Below are 8,725 nucleotides of genomic sequence, written 5' to 3' on the forward strand. Positions count from 1 at the left end.
TAAAGTCACCTCTACAAGATGACACGTAGTGGACTTGAACATGGAGCCTCATGACTGTGAAGCGAACTACTTAACTACCTTGCCAAGCCGGCATCCACCTGCACACGCACACATTCTTAGCTATACTTGTGTTATATACATATATACATACACAAATTGTTTGAAATTGGGAGAATTGATAAGATATTTTACTATTATCCTCCTGTCCACCTGCTCCTCATAGACTTTAAGGCGTATAATTAAGCCAGGCACTTCATTCTAAACTTAATTAATCGAACTTTTTCAACTCACTATATTACTTACGTGATGCAAAAGCGGCGAGCCGGCAAAATGGTTAGCACGCCGTATTAGCACAGCGGTATTCTCGTTTTACGTTCGGAGTTCAAATGCCACTGGGATCAACCTTGGTTTTCATCCTTCCGGTGTTGATTAAATAAATACCAGTCGAGTACTGAGGTTGATGTAAACAACTTTATCCCTCTCCCCGAACTTGCTGGCCTTGTACCAAAATTTGAAACCAATATCACTTATGTGAGGCTAAGGCAGCGAGCCGGACAAAATGTTCAGCAGTATTTCTTCTAGCTTCACGTTATGAGTTCAAATGCCACCGAGATCAACTTTGTCTTTCATCCATTCGGGATAGATAAACTAAAGTACCAGTCGTATATTTAACTTGCTTTCTTCCTTAAAAAATTGTTAGCCGTGTACTAAAATTAAAAAGATAACTACATGTGTGGGTCCCGACTGAAAATTAATATGGAAAGTAGATTTCCAAATACGCGCAGGCATGGCTGTGTCTAAGAAGCTTGCTTCCCAACCACATGATTCTGGATTCAGTCCCACTGCGTAGCACCTTCAACAAGTGTCTTCTACTATAACTCACTATATTTATGTGTGCTTGTCTTTGCGTCTGTGTTTGTCCCTCCACCATCGCTTGACAACCGATGCTGGTGTGTTTATGTCCCCGTAACTTAGCGGCTCGGCCAAAGACCGATAGAATAAGTACTAGGCTTACAAAGAATAAGTCCTCGGGTCGATTTCTTCAACTAAAAAAAACTCTCTAAGGCGGTGCCCCAGCTTGGCCGCAGTCAAATGACTGAAACGTGTAAAAGAATAAACGAAAAGAAAATGCATGAAAAATTACTAGTTATCAAGCTCTAGGTCAGCATTAATTGATCATACATAAGATCAAAGGCATGCCAACCTGGACCATCTCTTACTACTTATTTGTTTATAGGCATCATGCATCCAGGATCACATCATCCAATGTGCACTTATGCTCTAATATAATAAATATTATGGATATTTTCTGTTTGGGTGCCAGTTTTCAATCTCTTCAATTTCTGCTCGAATTCATTTCAAATTCGATGCAATGATGTAGTTTTATATGCTAATCAATGCCGTGAAATTCATTTTCGCCATAAATCAATAGATAAAGGGTTATTAGCTTTTAAGTTTGCAAATTTTGGATAATTTTAGCCAATCGTAGGCCATGGACACATTCATGTCTGTAACAAGCCAAACAAGAACTCTTTTGTCTGCGTAATATTCTACACGAAAGCATGTGCGTCGACCTTGTATTCTACTGCTTGTGCCCATCTGTTGCTTGTACCCTGGTCGAGAGATGTGTTAAAAATAATAGCCAAATAGGTCTTAAATCACGTACTCCCTCTACCCCCTACCCCCAATTTCCTTTTTCTTTTTGTATTAACGCATAAATTCCCAAGTGTAGAATATAAATTCGCAAAATTTTTCTGAAAATTCCAAAAGATAAAAAAGTTACGAGGTTATATGTCATGCGTAAAGCAGAAGTTAATTTATTTACAGTTTCATATTAAAACACGTCACGCACAAAATGACAGCTTCCAAGTCCTGTTTTCTGACTGGGTGAAAATTATCAAATTTTAAACCTCTAAACTTTTTTTCTGTTTTTTTTTAAGTGAAATATATCCTGAAATTCAGCTTGGCAAACTAATACACCAAATTTTAAAATTTTCAACAAAATTTGAAATCTTCACAGCTGCAGACAAACAGAGAAGATCCAATATTATTAACTATATATACTTAATGGATATGCCTTGTGTATTTTCCGGTGGCTGCAATAGCGTGGCGGAGTATATACACTCTCAAAGCGCTGGGTGTTTTAACACCTCAGAGTCACGGACAGGTGAGATAACTCACTCTATATACGACAGTTCTCTGATTGTTTATATCACTGAGTTAGTTGCGCAAATCCTTGACGTTTTGGATAAGCACTGTTAAACGGAGCCGTCCATCCATCCTTTGGCTGACAGTTTAACTTCTTATGGACTCGGCTCACGATTTTGCCAGCCAGACCTGATTGCTTCGTGAAGTAAATGCAGCAAATGCATAACATGAAAAAAAGTTACACACGCAAACGCGCGTTCTCTCTCCTCACTCTCTCTCACTCATACACACACATATACACATACGTATAGGCGTGCGCGCACACGCACGTATATATTCTGATTAAACAGGCGTGTGTATTTTCAGAGAGTAATTATCCATTCAGCGAAAGGGAGGACATGACCTACTATCTTGTTGTTCAAATGTGCTACTTGACTTATTGACACCTAGCAATCTCTTTTTCCACTACAAAGAATCAGCAAAGATAAGCAAGCTGTGAAATTGACATTAACACATGATACAAGAGACATAGATGATTGGGATTTGCGACGAGAACGAAACCATACGGACACTCAACACAGAACATATCTGTATTATTAATTATCCATTAATCTATTTAGCCATATCCCCCCCCACACACACACACGTGTGCGAGTGTCTGTTTTATCTTTATATGTGTGCGTGTATCTCTATTTGTATATGTGTAAATACTTATTACATTGTATAGTGAGTGTGTGTGTGTGTGTGTCTTTCATATATCTTTTACTTGTTTCAGTCATTTGACTGCAGTCATGCTGGGGTACTGCCTCAAAAGGTTATTTTTTAGTTGAACAAATTAACTCTAGAACTTATTTTTTAAGCCTAGTACTTATTCTATCGGTCTCTTTTGCAGAACGTGTTAAATGACATCAGTTGTCAAGTGGTGGTGATGGGGACACACATAGATACACACACACACACACACACACACACACACACACACTCACACTTTCAGTTTCTGTCCACCAAATCCACTCCCAAAGTTTTGGTTGTCCTGAGGCAATAGTAGAAGACACTTGCCCAAGGTGTCACTCAGTGGGACTGAATCCACAACCATGTGGTTTGAATGCGAGCTTCTCACCACACAGCCACACCTCATGAATACATGCATGTATGTAATGAAAGTATGTATAGAAGTTGTGTGTGTATGCTTGTAATCATGCATGTGCATGTGCACATGTTTGCCTCAAAGCTCACGAATGGAGCATTCAAAAGTAAAATTAAGACCAGATTTAGAATCAGCTGGCTGCAAAAAACAGAAACAGACCCTCATTTCATCTACTGGGTCCCGAAAATTGCACCCCCTCTCCCACTTACTTGGAATTTATTAATAACTTATTCAAGATATCAATATGAAATACAATATGCTACTCGATCATATTTTTCTGATAATGATTTTTTTTTTTTATTAGCTGTGTAGCTATTTCAATTTACAGAGTGGGATTACAGACGCACATAATTTTTAGGAGATGCCTAAAATTTTTAGTAGGAGCAGAAAGCATCTTTAAGGGGTTCAAAAATTTCTGATACAGAGCATATAGAGAATAGAAATTTTTAGAAAGACAAAAAAATTTTATGAGGATTAGAAAATTTGTTATATAAGAGGCCAGAAGTCTTTTAAATTTTAAACTTAAGTTTGCATAAAAATATAAATATATTGTTAAATTCAAATTACGACAAACGTAAATAAACAAACGAAGTTTGCTTTTAGAAGCGTTGAGATGTCTTAGAAAGTTAAAGAAGCGATTTAAAATTCTCAATCGCAGAATAATGCTAATAATATAGCCTGAACAGGATAAACTACCCCTATTTTGCAGAGAAAAGTGTAGGTGGCTAGCTGTCCACAGCAAAATAGGGGTAGTTTATCCTGTTCAGGCTATATTATTAGCATTATTCTGCAATTGAGAATTTAAAATCACATAAATATATTGATATTGGTAGTGTAAATAAAGTTACTGATTTGTTTGAACATAAATGTTTTACACTAATTTTATGCAAAAGTTTTTTATAAAGTTGAGAGTTTAAATAAAATCAATATCATATGAGATACATTTTCATTGTTTTTCAAGCATATTTTTTTATTCTCTCAGGATGGACAAAAATTCTATCACTTTATATGTAAGTAAATTTGGTCTGAGTAAAGTTTGTTGTAATTTGAAACCTGTAAAATAACAGTCAATCAGTTTATGTTCAATAATTTAGAGATTTTTCAGGTTTTGTATCTTCTTCCATAGTATAAAACAGTCACCTGTCACTGTCTGTAATCATGCATATGAGCCTGTTCAAAAGCTTGACAAGTCACCGTTGAGAAGAATTAAGACCAGATTTATAATCTGAAAATCAGATAAAACTGTTTTAACTTTTATGTTCTGTTTTCAGTCATGATTCTTAGAGAGAGCAACTCCTGGATATTGAAACCTACTATGGACTCCCATAAAAAGCAATCAAAAAGAACCAGTGAAATAGAAGAACAGCAGAGAGAAAGACTTGATGCAAGAATGAAACTGACTAAAATGAATAGGGGGGAGCTGGACAACTATGCAGGATAATTGATCAGAAAAAGTTCTACCAGTTAGCCCTTATTTACAAGCCCTATGATACACCAACCTACACCAATATTGGCCCAGTGGATTAAAAATGTAAGAAATGCGGTACATTCAAGTTCAAGGAAGTGAGATCCTGCCAACCACCTTTCTTATGAAATATATATATCAGAACAAACTTTTCCTTGACAACTTTCAATGTTACAATAGTAGTTTTGCCATGATAAGCTTTCAGCACATGGATTTGACAGTAAGGGAATGGAACCTAAATTTTAGAGACTATGGACTGATTTTTAACATGATTGGTTCTCTGCATACATTAAAGGAAGGTCATGCTAAATATCTACAAATCTATTTTCTTGGAACCCTTTAAGAAAAACTAGCTGTCAGGGGGGAAAAAACAGAAAAAAAAAACAGCATCCTAAAACCAGCTATTCTTCAAAAGTCTGATTCGTGAGTTGAAGATAGCAGAAGATGTACTGCAAGAAGAAGGCACTGAGGAGAGGCAGACCATCCCCAAGGAAGGCAAGAAAGCACCTAAGGTGTTTCAATGGACCCACAGCTGCAGGAGTTACTATTTTTATGGATAATAAACTGTAACTTTGCTTCGGATCACTCTAGAAGATGCAGGAGCTGCACCCTTCCTAAGATGTACTGCAGTATTCAGTCATATTTCCATACAGAACAGATACCTACCATATCTACCTCAAAAGCAGGACAGTTTCTGGACAACAAAAGAACAAGTTACATAAACTATGTACTATAAACACAATCAAACGCTGAGAGAGTGGAGGCCATATCCTGCAAATGTGTAGGCATCTCCAGCAGATTCTGGATGGCATGTGTTGTAAGTTAGAAACTGAGCATCAAAGTTATATTTGCCGCATAGAAAAGGAACTCTGTGCCAACAACTATAAAAGCCTTCATGATAACCTTTTATCTGGTGATGACAATCCCAGAGATACAGGGACAAATATTGTATTTCCAGCAACTTTCAACAGTGGTGCACCATACACTCATGAGAGACTGAGTTATGCCATAGCATGTTTGCCTCATGGGAAACCTGATTACTTCTTAATTGTAGCCTGAAACCCAAAATGGAAGATTACAGATAATCTTCTGCCAGGGCAAGAATTCCATGATAAATCTGATTTCATCACTCAAGTGTTTGGCCAGAACCTGAAGAAAATTATAATACTTCTGAAAAAGGTGTGAGCCTTCTACATAAAGGCTCACACTTTTTTAAGAGAATAATGCGAACCTTACTTTAAACAGTTGAATACCAGAAGTGTGGTCAACCTCATGCCCACATTTTTCTGTGGGTCACACTGGAAGATAATGTCAAGCCTGACGACATAGACTAGGTCATCAATATGAAACTTTCTGAAAAGGATACAGGTCCTAAACTTATCAAAGCAATTATGTGTTACATTATCCATGGGCCCATGGACACTTAAACAATAATAGTCCTTGAGTGAAGACTACAGGAGAGAAGAACTTCCCCAAATCATTTCTGAAGTGAACAGAACCAGGGAATGATAGCCATTCTAAATACTACTGACCATAGGATAGCAACTTCATGGGGAAAATTAACATCAAACAGCCAGAGCAATATGCGGAACGAGAAGTTACCAAACAATGGGTAGACCCTTACAATCCGTTTCTCCTTCACCAATTTGATTGACATATTAATGTTAAGATACATTACAAAATATGTCATTAAAGGGAATAATCAAGCAGTTGTTGAAGTTCAAGAAGCTGATAATAATTATATAATTGATGGGATAATAGTTACAACTCAAATATTATGTTGGAATTTCTGAAGCTGTGTGGAGTATCTTGGAGCAGCCAATCTCAAGGCATTTCTCACCAGTGAAATTATTGACTAACCATCTTGAAAATGGCCAGTGGATTCTCTATGAAGAAAATGAGATGCTTGAAGCTCTTCAGAGAGATCAGCTAGCAACAAACCTTACAACCTTTTTAATCTCTAAAGAAAAAAAAAACAATTTTGCCAGAATACTAGGTTTGGGATGCAAGTATCAGAGTGAGGAACAGACAAAAGCAGGGAGAACTGATTGAACTCAAAAATGATTTAGCATTCAGCATGCCTGTAGTTGGTCATATCCACACTATTAGTCCTTCACATGTTGACATTTACTTTGTTCAACTTCTCTTGAATGAGGTCAGTGGATCTACCTCCCATACATGAGGGCAGTGAGTAAACAGGCACTGTGTTTTCATGAAGCATGTCTGACAATGGGGCTTTTGGAAGATGACCAGTACTTCTATGTGGCAATTATGAGTGAAACACCATAACCACTAGAGTACATGCCTTCAGTCTGTCTGTCTATCAATATCCTTTCATTATCTGACACAAGATCCCCTCTTCCAATGCCCACTCTCCTCTCAAAATGCCTTCTCTTGCAAGTTACTTGGTTACCCTGCTGATGCTGATACCATATAAAAAGCATCCAGTCCATACTGCAAAGTGGTTGGCATTTGGAAGGGAATCCAGCTGTAAAAACCATGTCAAAACTGACATTGCCTGTACTGGTGCCACATAAAAAGCACTTAGTCCACTCTACAGAGTGGTTGGTGTTAAGAGGGGCATCCAGCCATAAAATCCCTGCCAAATCAGACACAGTAGCCTAGGGTAGACTTTTACTTTGCCAGCTTCTGTCAAAACATGGGCCTGCATGGAAGGCAGACATTAAGTGATGATGATGATGATGATGATGATGATGATGATGATGATGATGATGATGATGATGATGAAGATGATGATGATGATGATGATGTGTAGATGGGGTTAAAATCCAAACTGTGTCCTCTTGAAGTACATCTGTTTATTCCAGTATTCCAATTCAGGAAGGAGTTTGTTATATTTATGTGAGGTACACTTTATAGTTGAAACATTCAAATATATTGTGTGTATGAGGGAACTGTAATGTAGGAAAATAAGATATGGTTCCCCTACCATCTTATTGTCATCTGTACTAAGTCCAAAACACATACCCTACCTGTCGCACCTAATGTTAGCAACTGTTGCTACCAATCCCACTAGTTCATTCCACTAATGTCCATTCAAGGCGAGTGTGCCCAGCTGAAAGAAGATGACCCTGGTTTTGCTTTCTTCACTTCCTCTCTCTTTCTCTCTTCCTGTTCTGGTCTGGCTCCTTGACCATTGATGTCATAGCCCTTTCCTTCCAGCTCATCTCATCCCCATATGCACCCCCTGATCTCAAAGATCACCTCCTCACTTTACTCCATGTCAAAATCTGCCATCCACCCAGATGGATGCCTCACATGCAGTGATCTCTTTGGCAAGAGAGTCTCATTCTCTTCCTCTCCTCTCCGCTGATGTCCGTTCACGGTGAATGCACCCAGTCAAAAGAGGATGACCCTGGTCTTACATCCCTCACTTCCTCTCTCCTACTTCCTGTTCTAGTCAGGCGCCTTGACTGTTGATGTCACAGCCCTTTCCTTCTGGCTCATCTCATCTCCACACAGAGTTAATTATATATCAAAACAGGAAGTTAGAAAAATTTTTCAGTATTATTTATTCCCCATTACACATGTTTCATTTGCTAATTCTTTTTTTTATATATACCCAAGCCAATTCTCCATTTTTTTAGGAGGGGGTAGCCACAAGACGCACACCAGGCATTCCATTCATTTCCCATCTCAAAGAGGTGAGCTCCATTCTATGCTAGGTTTCAAGGCATAGAACGCAACCCCCAATATCAGCAGTGGGGCCCAACAACATATGCTGGTTTACCCCTGCTGCATCATGCTGGTTCCATACCTCTTTGATCAATGTCAAATTCACTCATCCATTCACAAACACTCTCCAAGCTTTCCTATCATTTATAAACACCCTTGTCTCTCTCACTCCAACACTTCTAACCACCGAAGCTTTCCTCACTCCATTCATCCATACAAACCTAGGTCTGCCTATGGTTCTGCTGCCTACCACTTCTGCCTTCATCACC

Source organism: Octopus bimaculoides, chromosome 1, assembly GCF_001194135.2.
Source record: "Octopus bimaculoides isolate UCB-OBI-ISO-001 chromosome 1, ASM119413v2, whole genome shotgun sequence".
NCBI lineage: Eukaryota > Metazoa > Mollusca > Cephalopoda > Octopoda > Octopodidae > Octopus > Octopus bimaculoides.